Consider the following 22228-nt stretch of genomic DNA (forward strand, 5'->3'; position numbering starts at 1 on the left):
TGGCACACTAAGAACCATCCTGAAAACTGCAGCTTGGCATGAACCACACCTTTTGCATTCAGAGCTGAAGATCCCCAAAGTTTGGGGATTTCGGAATCCAGGGTTTTGTTGCAACAGCATGTTATAGTGCTGGAAGTGGTCACATAGTTCAGGTCTGGAGCGGGGCCTACTTGCAGCTAGAGGCAGAAGTGGAACCAAACCCCTGGATCCAAACTGCTTGCAAGGTCAGGGATGTATGGAAATGGGGCTTTCATTCACGCTCCTCTGTAGTTTAAATCTCTCTGTCGTGGGTCCTCTAGTTATTTTTCATTTCAAATGCAATAAGTCCATGACACCAAAGGGAATTACTCACAGGCATGGAGGAGAAATGCACATTGGGCCTGATACTACAAACTTTTCTTCATGTGAGTATCCTTCCATATGCAAGCAGTCCCACTGACAATTCACAATGTGCAGTATGGAAACGAAACAAAATCCAGGATAGAGTCATTGGTAATATCCATTTCCCACCCCTATTTAACATGAACAACAATCCAGGACATTTTTCTGCAAAGCGACGGATCCCAGAATCACACCTCCCGTGCCAAATGTCAGCCACGCGCACGATGTTTATAATGCCCTTGCAGCTGGGGGTTTCTAATGGAAATGCTGACAGACCCACCAACACAGAAGGCCTGGGAATGGTGATGATATTTTAATCTAGGTTTTGTATATACACAGACTGACTAATGAGCTCTCTGAAGGCCACAGACTTGCAGATTCCAGCCTGCCCATTGGTTTACGTAATGTTTTATTGTAACCATATACAGTGGACTAAGGACCAATGGGCAAGTACCTGTCTTAAGGGGGCCACTTTAATCCATTCCCAGATTTACAGTGTGATTTAGCTAAAGATGAGAGGTCAGTTTTGATCTCAGTTATACCCTGACTGCTCCTTTGAGGAAGGCCTCTGGTTTGGCTGCCTGGCCTTTGGAGGGCCAAAAGTGTAGCTAAACTGTTCCTTTAGTCCCAGATCCTGCAAACTCTTCTGACTTGGAGCAGTTCCTTTAATTCACCAGGACTAGCCATGTAAGTGAGGATTACTCACACAAACAAGTCCTGGTAGCACTGGATACATAGCTACTGACAGTCAAGAAGAAAAAGGACCCTGAGAATGATTTTTAGACAATCTAGAACTGATGTGGGGGGGAGGGGGGAGGGGATAAAAAAAATCTAAGGCCCTGATCTTGCAGCCGTGAATCAAAGAAGAAATTGAAAATCAGTGGGATTACTCACAGAGGAAGGATTACTTACATGAGTAGGTTATTTCAGGATTGGGCCCCTAAGCCATTCAAGACATTTTTAAAGGAAGGCCAGTCTGCACCCCAGCTGACAACTAGCATATGTCAACTTTCAACTCGATTCGATTTAAAACAGCTGAGCTATAAATGAGGCTTATAATGGAATTGGCAAATGACCCTTACATATGGCATTGCAAACCAACGGCTTAACAAAATTAACTTGGCTCAAGTTCGGATTTAACTCGCAGCCCTTCCTTCCACTCCATGTTGTGATCAGATAGAGGATCATGGCGGGCCCTTCACGCCATAGTTCCTGAGTGCAAGAAAGCAGCAAAACCTGCTCTCGGTACTTTAGAAGAATCCACCCTTACAGACAAAAGGGCTGCCTTACTGTGTAGAACACAGAGACCGTCTCGTTGATTTAGTTTGACATATATTGAACCTCAGGCAGTTTCCAGATGGAACCCAAGAACTGCTGATGGGGTTTGGATTTTGTCTGGATCCTTCCTATGACGCAAAGAGCCATTGAGAATAAAGGCTTTTTAATTTTTTCCCCTAGCTGCTCTATTAACCGCTACATTTTGAACTCACCACACTGTCATTACAATGTCAGATTAAATCACACGTGTGGTACCATAACATAAATATATGCACAAAATCAATTAGAATGGCTCATAAAGAGCTTTACAGAAAAAGATTGTAGGGGGAAGTGGGAACTGCTTCAGTGTCTTCAGGCCAGGTTCAGAGGGGAAAGTCTTGCCATCAATAGAGGTACTCCAGATTTACACTAACTATGGTCAGAATCAGACCCAGTAAGTCTAAAGGAATTTAAACTGATGTAATTCACACTTTCTTCTGTCTTTGTTTGGCCAAATTTTGTTCTCAGTTACACTGGTGCAAATATGGAGTGACTTCAGTGCTTTAAATGAAGTTACCTTGAGGGCACCCACTCTAGGTTCCTAGCACTTCAGCTGTCACTTCTCTGGGGCAGCTACCCACGTCTCCCTCCTTCCTGATTGGGAGTTTTCCAGGCTGCACAGTTCCTTGCCTACACTGTCTTATCTCCAGCAATCCAGACCACCTAAGAGCACCTGTGCTTTGATTTTTCTCCAGAGGCTATGAACAGCATCGCTGCCCACAGTTATATGCTACTACACAACTCTTTCTAAGCAAGCACATTTATTCTTATGGTAAAAGCATTACAGAAAAACATATTAAAAACAAGAAAAGAACCCATACACATGTTCAAAGCTTACCAGATGTCATCCCAACTCCAGCCTCAGGCTCTGGCAGTTGTCAGTCCTTCAAAACCCACAACTGGGTTTTCCCCATAGTTACAAGTTCACAACCATCTCCGATTCAGAACCAGAACCACCATGAATAGTTCAGTCTTTCCTTTATACAGCTTTGGCCTTTGATCTTGGCCTTATCCAACAAGTGATCAGCAGACAAAGGCCTACTCCTCATGGCATAGCTTCAAAGGACTTGGTTTTTACATAACTGGTGGTGGGACATTTGCATTCACCTCTCCCTACATATTCCCCAGGAAAACCACTTCATACCTTTTGTTCCAAAAGTCCATTTTTGTCTGGCACATTGTTCAATATAATCCTTTGAACCCATAGGTCTCACATCTGCCACCTCTCCCCGTCAAGAGGTTACAAACAATCCCAGCATATAATAATACATAAACCTTCACTGAATACAATGGACCCCAAAGATACTTAACCTTAACTCAGGCTAAAGGGTCTGTCTGTACAAAGAAGGCACAGAATTAGAGCCTTAGCATATGATTTACACCAACTGACACATTTTTTGGACCACTGTAAGTATATCATTTTGAGGGGACACAGTTAGTGTCTAGTGTGGACACAAATCACTGCTATAAAGATACCTTATACTGCGGTAGCTTATTCCCTTTCCTATATGGGAATAGCTATGCAAGTATAGCACTTAGATAACAGTATAACTGCACCCACACTCGGAGGATTGTACCACTTTAACTATACTGATATATTTAAAGCAGTATAGCTTGTGTGTGTAGACAAACCCTGTAGTTCCTCTAGGCCATGACTTCACCCATTACACATCATTTGATCCTTTGTATCTATAGCTGGAATTGTCAAGATGTTTCTTTCTTGGTGACCTCCATGAAAAGAAATTCAGAAGCAAAAAATATTGGTATGGAGAAAAGGCAAAACCTCAAGCGCTGTACATTGCATGCATGTGAAATATAACCACACAGTGTCATGTAGCTGGAACTGTGCGTATGTCCGGTCCAACCTCTCTATGAAATGCTTTGAGGGGTGAAGAACGTGTTGCATGTATTTGGGAAATGACTGAGTTCAGAATGTCCTGCACCAAACGACATTATCTCAAGTGTAAAATAACTCACGCAATTCATGGGTGTGGTTTTTGTCCTGGGTGTGAAAGCATCAGCATTTCACCTCATTTCCCCTATTATTTCACTCACTGTCTTGTGAGTTCCCTCTCAGGATAGATTGTTCTGCCTTCCGATTAAATATATTATGATGAGTTCTCTCTTGCTGAAGAAGTCCCTTAGAGGAAGAGCCACCATAAAATGCGATATTTGGAAAGATCCATCCATCTGTCCACCCATCTATGATATTTCTAATGCACTTTTCCTGTTTTATTTAGGCCCCCTGTTAACACAATAACCTTAGAATCATAGAATATCAGGGTTGGAAGGGACCTCAGGAGGTCATCTAGTCCAACCCCCTGCTCAAAGCAGGACCAATCCCCAATTAAATCATCCCAGCCAGGGCTTTGTCAAGCCTGACCTTAAAAACTTCTAAGGAAGGAGATTCTACCACCTCCCTAGGTAACGCATTCCAGTGTTTCACCACCCTCCTAGTGAAAAAGTTTTTCCTAATATCCAACCTAAATCTCCCCCACTGCAACTTGAGACCATTACTCCTTGTCCTGTCCTCTTCTACCACTGAGAATAGTCTAGAACCATCCTCTCTGGAACCACCTCTCAGGTAGTTGAAAGCAGCTATCAAATCCCCCCTCATTCTTCTCTTCTGCAGACTAAACAATCCCAGTTCCCTCAGCCTCTCCTCATAAGTCATGAGTTCCAGACCCCTAATCATTTTTGTTGCCCTTCGCTGGACTCTTTCCAATTTATCCACATCCTTCTTGTAGTGTGGGGCCCAAAACTGGACACAGTACTCCAGATGAGGCCTCACCAATGTCGAATAGAGGGGGACGATCACGTCCCTCGATCTGCTCGCTATGCCCCTACTTATACATCCCAAAATGCCATTGGCCTTCTTGGCAACAAGGGCACACTGCTGACTCATATCCAGCTTCTCGTCCACTGTCACCCCTAGGTCCTTTTCCGCAGAACTGCTGCCTAGCCATTCGGTCCCTAGTCTGTAGCTGTGCATTGGGTTCTTCCGTCCTAAGTGCAGGACCCTGCACTTATCCTTATTGAACCTCATCAGATTTCTTTTGGCCCAATCCTCCAATTTGTCTAGGTCCCTCTGTATCCTATCCCTGCCCTCCAGCGTATCTACCACTCCTCCCAGTTTAGTATCATCCGCAAATTTGCTGAGAATGCAATCCACACCATCCTCCAGATATCCTTTAAAATATTTTAATTTATTTTTCCTTGTTTTTCATCAAGGAGACCCACCAAAGTCACCATAAGGCCTGTGTGTTGTGTTTAAAGTACACATATACAAATTATAGATATATATTTGCGAATCCTATCCTTTGATTCATGTAAGGTCAATGAAAGTTATATCCACATATCTGAGGATAGGCTATGTCCTACAAAATATATGCCCCTGCTCTAGACCGCACTTATTGTACCCTGAAAAAAGTCCTAAAATGCTTTCCAATGTGCTGAGTACTGTACAATTATGGTTGGAGAGAACCCCTGTTTATAGCAAAATTGTTCCAAACGGATAAAAAATAACTTAATTATTAGAGAGTTGCCTTGTGGGTATTTACAGTATATTTGTGTGTAATGTATGTGTGTTTGATTACATATATATATTTCTATACACAATTATATATATACACCCATAATTATATATATACACACATATATATGTTCAAAACTCATAGATTTCCACCACAACTTCAACAAACACCACCCATCCATTAAATTCTCTCTAGAACACTCCCACACTAGCATCAATTTCCTGGACACCACAATCAGTTTCAACAATGGAACCCTATAGACAACTATATGCAAGAAACCCACAGATCACCACACTTACCTTCACAAACCCAGTAACCATCCCAAGCACACCGAGAAATCTGTTAGCTACAGCCAGGCACTCAGAAACCAGTGAATGAGCTCTGAGGAGAAAGTCAAGGATATATACCTTCACTTAACTCACTTGAAACTGCCTTCAGCAGAGAAGAACCCTCTACCAGAGAAGTAGATCATATCATGGAATGAGCCATCCAAATACCTTGAGAGAATCTGCTTCAATAAAGAAATAAAAACCGCTCTAACTGCACACCCCTAATTGTTGCCTACCACCCCACTCTGAAACCCATAGGGGGTATCACTAAACAATTACAACAATAGGAACAAGATCCTGAAAGAAATCCCTCCTGGCTGTACCCTCCTCTTCTAACCTTCAAACAACCCTCCAACCTCTTCTAGCTCAACATCAGAAGCCAGCTCCCCACAGACCAGGATACACCAACTCAAAGCAGGACCAGACCCTGTCAGAACAACAGATGCAAACCTGCAGACACATCACCACTGCTATGATGATTATCAAACCCAACGCACCTTTCAAGATCTATGAATCCTACACATGCCTATCACAACATATGGTGTACCTCATCCACTGCACTAAATGCCCCAATAACAACTATGTGGGTGAAACGAGACAATCGCTACACTCTCGAATGAACTTACACAGGAAAATGATAAAAGACAAAAACACTGTGTCACCTGTGTGTGAACACTTTTCACAAAGCGATCACCCTGTATCTGACCTCTCAGTCCTCGTCCTCAAAAGAAACCTGCCCAACATCTTCAAAAGATGAGCCTGGGATCTTAAATTCATAACTTTGCTAGAAACTAAAAATCATGGACAGAATAGAAACACTGGATTTCTGTCTTATTACAACAATCTCCCCCAGAAGCTGCCTTTCCCCCTCTCCCTTGAATGGCCCCTTGAAATATATGTTAACTACGTTTGCTAAAAAATCCATTCCACCGTGTATTTAGCTGTGACATTCAGGGCAGGTCTACATTAAAAATTTACATCAGCACAGCTGTACCGATGCAACTGTGCCACTGTAGCACATCTGGTGAAGACGCTCTAAGCCTATGGGACAGAGATCTCCCATTGGCTTAATAACTCCACCTCTGTGAGGGGCAATAGCTATATTGGCGGGTTTAGGCTTGGTATAACTACGTCGCTCAGAGGTATGGATTTTTCACACCCCTGAGTGATGTAGAGTTATACTGCAGTAAGGGTGTACTGTAGCTCTGGCCTGTGAGTACCTTTCCCATATTTGAAGAACTCTGTGCAAGCTCAAAAACTTGTCTCGCTCGCCACCAGAAGTTGTTCCAATAACAGAAATTATCTCACTCACCTTGTCTCTGCAAAAATCAAATCAAGCTAAACTATAATATACACCCATACAAACCACATAGACAGAGGGACTATTCATGTGACAAACTGCAGAGCTATGTGATAAGCTGTGGAACTATGTGATCTATTACAGAGCAATATACATTTACCATATACCTTTTTATAGCCTCACTTGCCCTCTGCCTCCTAAGCAATATCCAAGCCCCTGAGCAACCTCAGAATTTGTGCATACAGACTCTGATCCTGCTCCCATCAAAGTCAAGGACAACACTCCCATTGAATTCAGTGGGGCAGAATCAAGAGAATAGCATTTAAAGTCACATATCTGGCTTAAGTACCCTGCTGAATTGGCCTCAGTCCTTTTCCTCAAGCAGTAGAGGCTCATGGTTTTAGATTGGGATGTTCCCACTTTATCCAGGGGGTGCTCATATGGTCAGTGGCATAGAAGAACCTGTTAGTTAAGCTGCTGGCCAAGTTCACTTATACCTGTACATCCCTAATGAGTTTGCAGAGGTGTGACCAAGAGCAGTATTTTGCTATTTGTCTCTATCAACAGGCATTTCTGGTGATTCACTAAAGAGCTGTTGCAGGGGTTAAGGGCAGGCAGGCCAACCCCCAATCCTTGGGGACCACAAAATTAGGGATTAAAGGCCCAATGCAATGACCACTGAAGACAATGAGTATTTGATCAGGTCTTTACACAATGGCCTCCTCTGTCTGGAACAGTATTTTTGGAGGGGCTGGGAGAGACAGCTGCCCATCCAGTCCCAGAGAAGCAGGAGATATTTTGTTGGGTAGGGATCCCAGACATTTCATGGAGTAGCAGGATGTTTGGAAGGCTTATTTACATAGGTTTTGTGGGGTCATCAGGTAAGGTTGCTTTCCAACCCGTCTCCCAAATGAAGTGGTTGGGTAGGAAATGAACACAGTTACTGGCAAGTTACCCACATTTATTGGCTACATGACTTTATAAACTCCAGGTCTTTCTCAGGCCTTGTAAAAGCAGCTTGTGTATTAAAATACATGGTGTAGTTAAATATACATAAGTTCCTCAATGCCATGTGCGCCTGTGTGTCTACTTTTGTGTGTCGTGAATGCAAATTACTCACACGAGCGACTGTTTTTTCAGAAGTGCATTTTCTTCTGTGTATTTTAAGGTGGTTTCCTCTGCTGTATTTTCATGTTATGCTTAAAAGTAAAATTTGAATCTACATCAAACCAAATAGCTTCTTGCTCTAGGTGGTAAAAAAAGTCTCTTCCATAGTGAAAGCATCAGGAGGGTAACTAGAACTTCATATTTGACTGAATATATATAGCCCAATTCAGCCTTTAAAAGCCAAAGCAAAATCATCACTGTATTTTTTTTTTTTATGTCTCACATGAGCTCTCTGGAATATATGGAGTCTAATATAGTGGAATCTGATTTACACTTCCAGCAGGCAACTTTAATGGCAATGGGAGTGCGTGTGTAAATCTCTATGCCTGAAGATAAAAACATACAGACCTGGCCCTTTAAATTCCTTCTGCTTTGAATGCAGTTGAATGAGTTCCTATTTTAAAAAGAGGGACACTCCTTTCTGCAGGAGACAAGGAGACTAGTAATTTGCATGAGTCTTACATCAATCCGCAATAATACACAGACCTATGGAAAGTAGATAAGGGAAAGCCCTGTTGGGACAAATCTGAATTAGTACACGCTATCTTACCCCAGGGGAAAGCAAGTGTGTATCACAACCTCCACCTTTGTATATTCAGCCGTCACATTTGTACACCTGCCCCCTGCACTTCCGTTTGTGTACTCAAAGGGATAATCAGTCATGCAACCTGCGTACACAAATTCAGGGATTACGTACACAAATGCTGACATGTCATATGTGTCCATTCAAAACTTGAATTGAGTTGTCCAGTCCAGCTTCTCGAAGGATCTCAAAGAATTTCCTGTAAACTATGGAGTTTGAGTTCTTTAAAAGAAACTTGAATGCCCACCACATATTGCCCAAGCAGCGCACCCTGAGTCCTGAACTGTCGCAGATGAGCTATTAATTCTGTGATGGCCGCCATCTTGGTAGACACACTAAGGATTAAGCAGGCCATTAGTCCAGTTTTAAGTGGGGCAGTCCTCTTTTTGGGTGTTTTGTGCCTTATCGGGTACTGAGATAACCCGGAACATGGTTTTGTCCAGTATCAGGTGGGGGACGCCATTTTGAAGAGCAAGCTGCTCCACCCTAGCTGGCATGATGTGCGTGTGCAGTCAAGTCAGTGGGGATAGAAAGGCGCACTCTACAAAACAGTGTTCTCCGTGCAGTGTGACCTTGTCACTGTGGCGGAGGTGAGCCTAATCCTGGAAATACCGGAATGTTCTGGGAATGCATGAGTGGCCACCCGACTAAGGACTGAACCAGAGACTACCAAAGCTAAAAGCATGAGCTGCCACAGTTTGAGCTAAGGAGCCAACTCTTTCAAATTGCGGCAGTGGAAGACTCCTAGCCTCTGCAGATCAGTACAGAAGGAGACTTTGACAACCTGACACCCCAATATTCACCACTGTCATATAATTAGGATATGCTTTGTACAAAGTATGCCTTGTGAGGTATCATTCTAAAAGTCTTGATCTGCTAGACATGAATATCTCGTTCGATTGTATGTGTTATTGTTGTATGGGAAGTTATGAAGTTTGGCTGTGTATGTGTTACTGAAACATGTTGTGAGGTTGAAAACACCCACAAGCAGCCTTTCAGGTACAACAGTAAAAGGGCCAAACAATGTTAATGGTTTATTGAGGAGATGCACACAAACAAGGATTACCCCAGGAACTGTGTACAATTGAAACCTCTCAGAGATAGCACTGCTCAATGGGAACTGTTTGACCCAGGTCACAGCAAGAGAGCTTTCTAGCAAGTGGGAAGAAGACATAAAAGGGGGACAATGACATCATGGGGGGACCTCACTCTCTCTGCAACAACACACCTGGAAACACCTGAGGGGCAAGGACTAAACTGTGGGAAGTGATGGTCCCAGGCTAAAAGGATCTTTAGCCTGCGTATGAAAACCTGAAAAAAACAAAGCAATTTTTGCCTTAAGAATCTGCCAGCCTGTTTATCGCTCAGGAGAATTTGCTAATTATATCCTGTCTAGCGTGTTAAGCTCAGTTGCAGTTTTTGTTTATTTACTAAAGTAATCTGCTTTGATCTGTTGGCTATCCCTTATAATCACTTAAAATCTACCTCTTGTACTTAATAAACTTGTTTTGTTTTAAACCCAGTTTCTGTAATTCATAACTGGAGGGGTCAAAAAGCTGTGCATCTCTCTCTCCACAGTGAAGGAGAAGGCAAATTTCAATTAGCTTATGCTGTACAGTTCTCGGTGCAGTGCAAGACAATGCAATTTTGGGTTTACTCTCCTGGGGGGAGTGCACTTGAGTGCTGGGAAATTCCTTAGCTCAGTGGTTCTCAAACATTTTTTTTCGTGGACCACTTGAAAATGGCCTTGGATCTTAATGATCTTTCCAAATGTTGTTTGTACAGTTAGTTAACTATTGTAAAGCGCTTTGGATAAAAGCGCTGTATAAAAAAATTAATAATAAACTTTTTTGGTTCAACAAATAAAAGCACACAACTCACATTTTACTATCAGTAGTCTTACTGTTCTAATGTGATGGATGTGCCCTCTCTCCCCTGCCACGGCAGCCCCTGAGCTGGGGCTGGGAAGAAGGGGGGTCCTCTCCCTCTCTCCCCCACCGCAGCAGCTCCAGAGCTGGGGCTGTGAAGGAGGAGGTCTCTCCCCCACCACAGATGCCCCTGAGCTGGGGTTGGGAAGGAGGGGGGGTCTCTCCCTGGCAGCTACAGCCCTGGAGCTGGAGAAAGTCGCCTCTTTCTCTGGCTGCCGCAGCCCTGCACATTCCAAATTCCTTCCAACTCCTCTTCTCACCCCACTGCCCCCTCCCACCTACCCCCTATTCCTCCCAAGGCCACCACCTCACCTGACATGTGTGTCTTCTCCAGGGTCCAGGCACCTAATTAGGCATGGCTCCTCTAATTAGGTGGGTGGCCCTTCATGCTCTCGTGTGTGGCCACCCAGGCGTGCACCTTAGAGGACCACCTGAATGGAGTTCGCGGACCACTTGTGGTCCACGGACCACAGTTTGAGAACCTCTGCCTTAGCTGAAAGCCTTCCCATGCAGTACTGATTTCAGTGTCTGTGTCTTTCTGCAGCTGGGTGTGTTCCTACCTGTGTGGAAGCGAGAGGAGACTTGACGGTCTGTCTTAGCAGGACAGGGTGAGGGAGCCCAAGCTGGTGGAACAGGCGGGCTCAGTGGTACCCCAGTACCCCAGGTGGCACCCCAGAAGGGGGGGCAACCTGTCACAGGGACCTGTAACACCCAATCACCAGTGGGTTAAAATTATCATTAGCAGCAGAATGAGCAGCCATAGAAGTTGTAGAATGTGTCAGGTGTCAATAGCATGTACATTTCTGTACCAGATGCAGGCAGAGCCAATTCCAGTCCCAAGGAGTTTACAAATCCCAGAGAGGCAAAGATTAGAAAAAAGATAACACACCTGGGGAGCAGGTGCAGAGGATGAATAAATGTTTTATTTAGCCTGGATGGGTGATGGCATGGGTTAGCATTTGTGAGCTCCGAGATGCTACTGTAATACAAATAAATAGTATAAAACAACAACAATAAATTGCTGCCAGCCACCACTTCTCAGGCAGGGCCTATGCCTCACCCCAAGTGCAGAGACCTGCCCTGCAGGAGCCACAACAGAGCCCTAACTGAGCTTTGTCTTTTCTTTCCACCTTTGTCTCGTGCACATGGGCATATCAGAGCATCTGCACTGAGTTTGGAAGCACTAAGTAAATACTTTCAAAGAACGCTGAGGTAATAAAGATAAGGCCAATTGTGAAAATATATTTTCCCCCCTTGATGGAAAATAAAAGTAATGGCCAGCCTTGAAAGTGAAAAATCCTGTTATAAAGCAGATTTTAAGAAAAAGGCTAGTGCACAGTGCTGCTTGCTAAACAGGCAGACGGGGCGTGTATTTCTGCTCCGAAACTTTAATGGAAAGGATTTGATTCTGCTGCAAGCTCATTTTATGTGCCCAGTGATTAAAGGGTAAGGGAAGGGTATAATTTATATAATTGTGAAAGACACAGAATGGCTTTCTGGGCTACAGTGTTTCTTTTATTTTCTTGTTACTCCTTTTGTGTTCAGAGCTTGTGAAAGGGGATGGATTGACAATGCTGGAGACAGAAATCTTCTATTTACATCTGCAGCATGTGTACAGCACGAGCAATGACAGCACCCACATATGCTGCCTCCCGTTTGTGGAGGGACCACTGCTGGGGATGGGAGGATACCTCAATTTATCGTAGGCTTTCCATAGTACTCATTGATCCATATACTTACCCGGCCAGCATCACCTCACAATCAGTGGATGCAGTATTATCCCCATATTGCAGATAGGGAACTGAGGCACAGGGTAAATTTAGTTACTTGGCCAAGGACACACAGTGAGCCTGTGGCTGAGCCAATAACTGAACCCAGGGCTTTTGAGTCCCAGTCCACTGCCCTAGATCATCTTTCCTACCCCTTCACTGGAGTACTTAGCACTTCCCAATCAAAGTAAGATCTGCATAGCAAGGGCTCTAGTGGGCTTCAAGGAGTCATTCACGCTCCTTCCTTTCCTGGTAAAAGGCAGCGCTTTTTGAATTATACAACTTGAGTTGCTTTTTTACTCTCATGGCCAATTTAGCAGCTATTCTCTTTGCTGAGGTTTTTAACAGGGGGTATCAATTGAAGTGATGTGTAAATGGACCAAGCCCATTGACTTATTTCACATAAGCCACCAAACAGTTTTAGGGCACGATCAGCCATACCTGCGTAACCTCTGGCTTTTGTCCATCTTCTCCAACTCTCTGTGTTGCTACAATATAAATTTTGTTGATCTTTCACCAGCCCTTGCCATGACAACAGAATCATTTGGTTCACCATTCCATGCACTGCTTTGGTTTCAGTCAGAGATGTGTCAGTAGAAACCGAACTGTTTGTACTCTGGAGAGATCAATCAAAGGTGAGCAGCTTTTCATGTAACGTTTCAATACATTGTTGATTGCTGCCAGTTTTTATGTCTGACCCATCAGAGCTGGGACCTCAGATCAGCCTTGTAAAATCATCACAAACATTTTACCTGTACAAGCACCAAATCTATGTGCTTCATAAAACGGTGCTAGAAATTGCACCAGGCAAACAGGTGTGTACAATTTTCTTGTTACTTTACAGGTGAATGGATGAGCCAGGTTTTAACAGATGAACTCCCAGAATTTCCTGCTGGGTCATCTTGGTGTCCCCAGCTTGGCTGTGTTGGGCAGGATTTGGTTTTTTGGAAGGAACAGAAAGACACTGTCTAAAATTCATTTGCACAACCATATCCTGATGCCATAAGGGGGTTACTAGCTTTCTTTGATCAGTTCTGCCCTTAATGGTAATTGTCACTGTAGCCATTGGCACTAAAATAATTTCGATTAGCAAAATAACCTATTGCAGAAGCCTGTGATTATGCTATGATAGAAGGAATGAAGTATGGACTAGCCAACTGAGCTGAGGCCAGGAAATCAGGAACTCCTGAACTCTAGTATTCCCTCTGCCACTCCTTTTCTTGTTGGCCTTGAGTAAGTAATTTAGGCCCTGATTTTCACAAGTGCTGAGCCCCCACTGACTTCAACTGGAGTTTCAGGTGCCCAGCACCTCTTCTTCAGCTCCAGTCTCTAGAATATTGAATAATAACACATCCATGTGTCATGCAAGTGCTATTTGGATCAGTCAGTTAGTGGTTGTCCAGTGCCTTGAAAATTATAAGTGTAATGATCATGCTACCTTATAAAGCATGCTTAAGCTTTTCAGAAGCTTTTAAGTGGTTTAGGAGCCTAAGTCCCATATTCAAAAGTGACTTAGGCACTTAGCAGGCCAAGTGCCACTGCCTTTCAATGAGACTGAGTCTCCCAAATTACTTAGGTGCTCCTGAAAATTTGACTCCTAGTCCTTTGCGCAATGGCTGGAGGGAGATGGGTGCTGAAAAGGCAGCATACTGAGAGTGGTGGACCAGATTAATGCTCAGAAGAGACGCCTTTGGCCAAATGATGTTGATGGGATCCAAAGGAAGCCACACTCTTCCCTCCTGAGCTAGGTGGAGAACTGTCACGTGAAAATCTTGTGGACGGGTAGAGCGAACAAAAGGAAAAATAGGAACTTTGGGAGGCAATTCATTGCTCAGGGTTTCAAGGGGCTGGGGCTGGCATGGGAATGGTTAAGGGTCCAAGAAGATGGCATTAGAGGGCAATGCTGATACTTCACCATTCCCTTCCTTCCTCTCTGCAAACTGCCCTGGTTTGAATTCTAGCCACCCCTTACCACTCTGACCATTAAAAATTTGCTCTCAATGAGGAAGGTCTTTTTGTACAACATAAACCCCTTTCTTTTCTTTTAATGCAAAACGTAGTTTTCTGGGTGATCATCTCCTCAGTTCTATGTAGCAGCATTTGTGTATCTTATACATCATGTGCAAGAGCTTAGCAACATTTTAAAAAAATGTACAAGTATCACTCATTGCTAAACGGAAAGAAAATCCGTCTGAAGACACAAAGGTAACAAACAAACAGATTTCCCCTTCCTTTAACCCTTCTAAAGGTAGCTTCTCCTTGTGTTTATTTTAATCCCTTGAATTGCAATGCTCATGCTCCTCTCATTATCAACACGGGAAAATCTGTAATAATTCACACTGAATTAGACTATTCCAGGGATCGCTCTGTACATGGGGCAAAATAAAGCTCTTGGGCTGGATCCTCACATGGTGCAAATCAGCATAGCTCCATTGATGTTAATAGAGCAACCCGGACTGATTTACGCCAGCTGGGGAGGTGACCTCTTGTATTTATTCTGCGCAGCAATTCCTGCCAGTTGGGCAATGGGTGCAAGTAAAAAATTCTTGACCGGGAATCCTGCATGCCCAGGACTCCGAGTGCTGGTACTTTTCAGTCTGTGAGCAATTATTGTAATTATTTATATTACAGTGGTGGGATCAAGGCTCCATTGTGTTAGGCACTAAAACAGAGCCCTTGCCTCAAACAGCTTAAAGTCTAAATACAGAAAATAGATGGAGGGAGGGAAAACAGAGGTAAAATGATTTGCCCAAGGTTACCCAGCAGAACCGGTCAGTGAATAGGAGCCAGGCCTCCTGAATCCTTGTCCCGTGGACCATCCAACAGACCACACTGCTTCCAAGCATTTATTATTGTACTCTGTTCAGTTTTGACCTTACAAGTACTCTTAACCTTCCACTGGCAACTTTTTAATGGGCAAATAAATCTCAGGAGAGTATCTTAAATTCTTTTTTATCACAGACTGTATCGGTGTGATAATAAGATCAGCCTTCAGACTCCCTATTAAGCCACAGAAGGTGTGGTCATCAGTCATGTTTTTTTCAGCCTTAATTGCCAGATAGACACTTTAAGTGGAAAGTCCGTCTAATGAGCTCAGTCATTAAAAACATCCCTGATTCCTATCTGAGATAGAAATTATATTATTTTAATAAGGGGGTTGCATCTCTTGCCCCCTATTCAATCATGTGGCACAGAGAAAGTGAAGACTTTTCCATAACTTTACCTTGGATGTGTTTCATTTAAATATATCCCCCACACCACTTAAAAATTAAAAAATCCCCCACACTTAAAAGTCTAATAAAATCATCTGTGGAGTCAGAATTGGGTGGTAAGACAAGGAATAATGACCTAGCGGTAAAGAAGAAAGAGTCTGGACACTGAAGAGTGTCTCTCTGAGACTAACTGGACATGGATTAGCAAAGGAGGTGGCTGAGGCCCTATCCCTGTAGAATTTTAAGACAACGATGAATAAGACATTAGTGGCAATGAAGTACTGAGTAGCCATGCAAGAGGTCAAACTGGATGATCTCAGTGGTCTCTTCTGGTCCTAATTTCAAGCCAGACCCTAAGGGCACAACCCCGCAAGCCATAATTTGCATGAATAGTCCTTATTCAGTTGGTAGTCCTTCAATTCAGTAATAACACATATCACTGGCACAATGCTCTACATGTTCAAAGCACTTTGCAGGCATCAGTATTTAATGCTCACAATATCTCAGTGAGACAGATAGGTAAGTACTATTATCCCCATTTTATAGACAAGGAAAATGAGGCAGGCAGGTTAGGAGACTTACTTAACGCCATGCAATGAGCCAGTGTCAGAGATGCCTCAATCGAGGTGAAATTCACCTCCTTGCAGAAGGCCAGCATAAGGATTGTGCACCCTTTAAATCTAACTCAAGTCCTCAGAATAGGGCCCCCTCTGCTAGCCTTCTGCACAGGGGTAAATATCACCCTTTGTGTTTAATCCTCTAGACCTCTTGGTAATCTAAGTGCCCTCCACCTAAAATCAACAGCTCTAGTAAAGTCCCTAGTGGACTTCATGGATTGTTCTCAAAGAGAATGCTCTGTGCTTACTTATTAGGCTGTGTCTACACTTAAAACACTACAGCAGCACAGCTGCATTACTGTAGCTACATCTCTGTAGTGCTTCAGTGTAGACGCTTACTACAGCGATGGGAGGGGTTCTCCCATCGCGGTAGGTAATCCAACTCCCCGAGAGGCAATAGTTATGTTGATGGAAGAATTGTTCTGTAGATCTAATGCTGTCCACGCTGGGGGTTAGGTTGGCTTAACTATGTCCTTAGATGCTTATGCGGATTTTTCACACCCCCGAGAGACGAAGCTGTGCCAATGTAGGCCCTCAGGGGGTACCTGTGAGGGTCTGTACATCTTTGGCCAGGTTCTAAAGCACCCTCAGCTCCCACTGTAGGGTTGGGCTGTCCTTGATTTTCCTCCATGGTAAAATATTTGAGGGGTTTTTTTTATGTGGTTTTCGCTACAGAGATACCGTATACCAGCAGAGACACATCTGAGCTACTAATTTTGGGTGCACATCTGGATTCATCAAAACTTTAGGGCTGTTTGGAATTGGGAGTTTGGTCCAGGCCCATCGCTAATGAAACGTAGTGAGACATGGCAGGGTGTGCAGCTATTGTGTAATAACACACCCTTAAAATGCCTTGTGTGGCAATCGACTATGCCACACCTCAAGCCACCCTAAGGGCGTGGGCATTCTGTCATGATCAGCACACACCCAAAATCACTTACTACAATTAGAATCTAGCTCTGTGTAAGAACTGCAAATACTTTGTTTAAAACCAAAAAACAGAGACATTTTCAGATACATTTAAAAAGCCCTGAAGATGTGCCTTAACTTGAACCTACTTCGGGGCAAATCTAAACAATTTCAGTATTTCATGCATTTTGTTCTTTCCATGGAGGAAGCCACGCTTCATTTAACCCTAATTTTATTTAAGGAACAAAGGGGTGTTTAAGCATTGTTCTGCTCTATTAGGTCTGGCGAGGCTTCAGCTGGAGTGCTGTGTCCAGTTTTGGACACACTTTAAGAAAGATGTGGACAAACTGGAGAGAGTTTGGAGGAAAGAAACTAAAATGATAAAAGGTTTAGAAAACCTGTCTTATGAGGAACATGTGACCTGGGCATATTTAGTCTTGAGAAAAGAAGACTGAGGAGGGACCTAATAACAGTCTTCAAATATGTCAAGGGCTGTTATTAAGAGGAAGGTGATCCATTGTTCTCCATGTCCACCGAAGATAGGACAAGAAGTAATGGGCTTAATCTGCAGAGAGGGAGATTTAGAAAAACTTTCTAATGACAAGGATGTATAATCATTGGACCAGATTACGAAGGGAAGTTGTGGGATCCCCATCATTGGAGGTTTTTAGAAACAGATTAGACAAATGTTTGTTAGGGATAGTCTAGGGATACTTAGTCCTACCTCAGAATGGAGAGATGGAATAGAATGACCTCTTGAGGTCCCTTCCAGCCCCACATTTCTATGAATTGGTGAGTCAATATTTTCATCATTTGCAAAACTAAAACTATAGAAAAAATAATTTGTAATTGATTTTTGATTATGGTTATTTATATAGCACCACATGCTTGGATTACGCTTTACGGACATCCAGACAAGATCCCAGCCCCAAGTATCTTACATTGTGTAGGCCTAAATCTATCTCCATTAAAGTCAGTGGGAGCAGAATTTGCTATTCAGGAATAATAGATGTACAATGCCATTTAGCACTATGGGGGAATGGAAGTACAATCTGTTTATTAAGAGGCAATGGAAATACGATCCATTTGGTATTAAGGGGTAATGGGAGCAGGATCAGTTTATTAAAGGATAAAGAGAGCAGAACCTCTTTGTTTTTAGAAGATAATGGGGAACGGATCAGTTTAATATTAAGAAAGATCCTGATTTTCCCCCTGAAACACAATGTAATTGCAAAGTGATGCTCAGGAAAACGCTAATTAAACCAGCAGCTCCAGGATTATACCCACAAAAAAAACATGTCTTAGAAGGAGAAAAAAAACTCAACAGAATATTTTTCATGTCTATGACTCTTAATCACCAGTGGGTGGAGAAAACCCAGATTTGCTACTCAAACATAAATTCACCTGCTGATTAAAAGTAGCAAAGAGTGATGAGGAAAAAGAGGAGCTGACAGGGGATCTTTCTAAATTCCAGTTTAATAATGTAGGAGGTGGTGGGTCTGACAATGGAGGCCCTTGGTGAAGCAGAGGGGAAAGGAGGCTGATGGTGTACATTCCAATCAGCATAGGTAACTAAGGGCTGCTGAACTGTAGTTATGTTTCCAAGGCTCAGAATGATATTATTGGAACAGGAGACATGGTCAAACCAGGAAATGACTGAATGCTGCAAATACCAAGATTCAGAGCTGACCAATGGGATAGGCAACGGAAAACAAGGGGCGTGCTTGTCGCCATATTAGCGAGGGAGATGGAGTCTGCAGAAACAAATTCAATCATGTTTGTGGCTGACGCAGCAAGGATAATTTGGAGAGAGGTTCAGAACAATGGGGTTAGTCAGAAGATTCCTGTTGGTTGCTATGTGCCTTCAGGACAGTTAACATGAAGAGATGAGGAAATGTGTGTACAGATAAGAGAGTCCTGCAATAATTCCCAGGACCTTGATTATGGTCCAGGGAGGGGGAATTGTAATTCTACAGCTATTGACTGGGAAAACAGGAGCTATGCACAACCTTAGTGGTATGTATAAAGGTAGCTTTAATAAGCATGTATATTGCTGTAACCCCGAAAGGAAACAAATTAGGATAGGCCCCATTGTGCTAGACCAGTGCATCTCAAACTTTTGTACTGGTAACCCCTTTCACATAGCAAGCCTCTGAGTGTGACCCCCCTCTTATAAATTAAAAACTCTTTTTAATATATTTAACACCATTATAAATGCTGGAGGCGAAGCAGGGTTTGGGGTGGAGTTCACAGCTCGTGACCCTCCAAGTAACAGCCTCGTGACCCGATGAGGGGTCCCGACCCACAGATTGAGAACCCCTGTGCTAAACAGTGTACTATTACAAAACCCAGAGAAGGCAACAATCTCTGCCCTTAGGAACTTACAATCTAAATAAACACGATAGACAAAGGGTGGACGAAAAGAAATATCTCCCTTGTACAGATGAGGAACTTTGGGACAGAGAGATTAGTGATTTGTCCAAGGCTACACAGGTAGTGCCAGGAAACAAAGTTACTTCTGAGTGACAATCCACTGTCTTAACTATAAAACCATCTTCCATTGACCCTCTGCACAGGGCTGAATTTTGCTCTACAATGAGCAGACCACAGCAAGATCAAAAACAATAGGTCCAATTCTGTAGACCTTTCATTGACAAATTTCAGGAATTCAGTAAAGTAAATGGGATTTTGCCAGAATATGGATAAGCAACAAAAATGAGCAGAGACTTCAGGGTATGGCCCATTGACATCACTGGGCGTTTTGATTTCAGTGCAATGGCCAGTGTTAGATTTGGGATTTTCATGAAGCAAAATCAAATGGGAAAAGCAATAAACTGCCCTGGAATCCCAAACAGCATGGAGAGATCGGCTTCAGAAAAGTGGGAAAAGTTGAAGAGGCTTGTAACTAAAATTCATCCCCTTTAGAACTTCAACTGAGGAAGGGACATGATTGTGGTAAAGTAAGAATGTACAGCAAGAAGTAGCATAAACAAGAAAAACATAACCAGTTTGGAAAGCTGGGTGAGAAGTAAAAATAAGGTAGTAGCAAGCAAAGGATTAAAGAAGCCCCAAAAAAATAGCAAACAGCAAATTGCTGGGAATCGTTCAGCAAACAATAAAGGTTCCTTGCAATATCCCTGCAATAGGCGGGTGGCAAGGAGGGAAAGTGGTGCACTCAAAATAATAGTGGCAAATTGGAGTAAGGGAAATTCAGACAGGTCATATTTGTTAAGCTGTTATTTTCCTTCTGTCTTTGTGGGAAAAGAAGAGGATACGGAGCTGCTTAAGATGGGCGTTGCATTTCACTACACAGCGGAGAAGGCTTTCGACAGTCTGAAGACAGAAACAGAAAATGGTTCTAAAAAGATTAGATGCTCTTAAGGAAAGGCAAGATACTAAATCCAAACAACACACTTCAGTTTTAATGATAGTGAGGAGAGAAATGCGTGAAGCTTTGTCTGCTGCTTTTAGGATTCCTATGTCAAAGCTTAATTTGAAACAGCACCAACTAGATCTGGGCTCTCCTCAGAGAAAGGATTTTTTCCTGTCCATAAAGCCATCCTTTCCAAATATTTGTCTTGTATCGTGTCTACAAATGATCAATCACCATGAAAGTCAGGAAAGTGACAATGGCACAGGCACTGAGCGTCATCGTAAAGCAGTCCTAGAGGGCCTCAATTTCAAATGTTTAGGCATGCAAAAATCCATACGCATTTGCACACCTAATATGCACGAACACCACTTATCAAGAGCACTGTGGCTACCTGGACACTTGCATTTGCAGTCATTCCGGCTGGGTATGCAAACGTCCTGGTTGCACTCACATTCATGCACTGCATGGCTAACATGTTGAAAGCAATGCCTTAAATATTTTTCTCCTGACCTCATCAGGCCTGTGAGGAGCCACACAAAAGCCCTGATTCAGCAAAGCACTTAAGCACATGCTTAATTTTAAACACGAGTAGTTTCATTGAAGTTGTCATAAATATAAAGGGAAGGGTAAACCCCTTTGAAATCCTTCCTGGCCAGGGGAAAGCTCCTCTCACCTGTAAAGGGTTAAGAAGCTAAAGGTAACCTCGCTGGCACCTGACCAAAATGACCAATGAGGAGACAAGATACTTTCAAAAGCTGGGAGGAGGGAGAGAAACAAAGGGTCTGTGTGTCTGTCTATATGCTGGTCTTTACCGGGGATAGACCAGGAATGGAGTCTTAGAACTTTTAGTAAGTAATCTAGCTAGGTATGTGTTAGATTATGATTTCTTTAAATGGCTGAGAAAAGAATTGTGCTGAATAGAATAACTATTTCTGTCTGTGTATCTTTTTTGTAACTTAAGGTTTTGCCTAGAGGGGTTCTCTATGTTTTTGAATCTAATTACCCTGCAAGATATCTACCATCCTGATTTTACAGGGGGGATTTCTTTATTTCTATTTACTTCTATTTTTATTAAAAGTCTTCTTGTAAGAAAACTGAATGCTTTTTCATTGTTCTCAGATCCAAGGATTTGGGTCTGTGGTCACCTATGCAAATTGGTGAGGCTTTTTATCCAACATTTCCCAGGAAAGGGGGGGTGCAAGTGTTGGGAGGATTGTTCATTGTTCTTAAGATCCAAGGGTCTGGGTCTGTAGTCACCTAGGCAAATTGGTGAGGCTTTTTACCAAACCTTGTCCAGGAAGTGGGGTGCAAGGTTTTGGGAAGTATTTTGGGGGGAAAGACACATCCAAACAGCTCTTCCCCAGTAACTAGTATTAGTTTGGTGGTGGTAGCGGCCAGTCCAAGGACAACGGGTAGAATATTTTGTACCTTGGGGAAGTTTTGACCTAAGCTGGTAAAGATAAGCTTAGGAGGTTTTTCATGCAGGTCCCCACATCTGTACCCTAGAGTTCAGAGTGGGGGAGGAACCTTGACAGAAGTAAATTAAACTATAGAGTCCATGGGACTCCTCACATACTTAAAGTTAAGCATGTGCTTTAGTGCTTTGCTGAACTGGGGCTGAAATAGTATTTATTATAGTTATACGGTTAAATTGTGATTGGAATAAGAGCTATAAAACCCATTTTAGTATCCCAAGGAAGCATTTTCTCTTCCTACTAATTTCATTCATATGCACATTTATATCTTTACATATGATGCCGATAAACCAATACAGAAAGTTAAAATGACCCTGTCTGCATTACAAATACAA

General features: G+C 42.9%; 1 protein-coding gene across 3 annotated transcripts in view; it reads right to left on the minus strand.

Annotated features, from left to right (window-relative positions):
* Positions 1–22228, minus strand: part of ZBTB7C (zinc finger and BTB domain containing 7C) — a 292626-nt gene that overhangs the window by 41909 nt on the left and 228489 nt on the right. The gene's annotated exons all lie outside the window — the stretch shown is intronic.

Source organism: Caretta caretta, chromosome 5, assembly GCF_965140235.1.
Source record: "Caretta caretta isolate rCarCar2 chromosome 5, rCarCar1.hap1, whole genome shotgun sequence".
NCBI classification, from domain to species: domain Eukaryota; kingdom Metazoa; phylum Chordata; order Testudines; family Cheloniidae; genus Caretta; species Caretta caretta.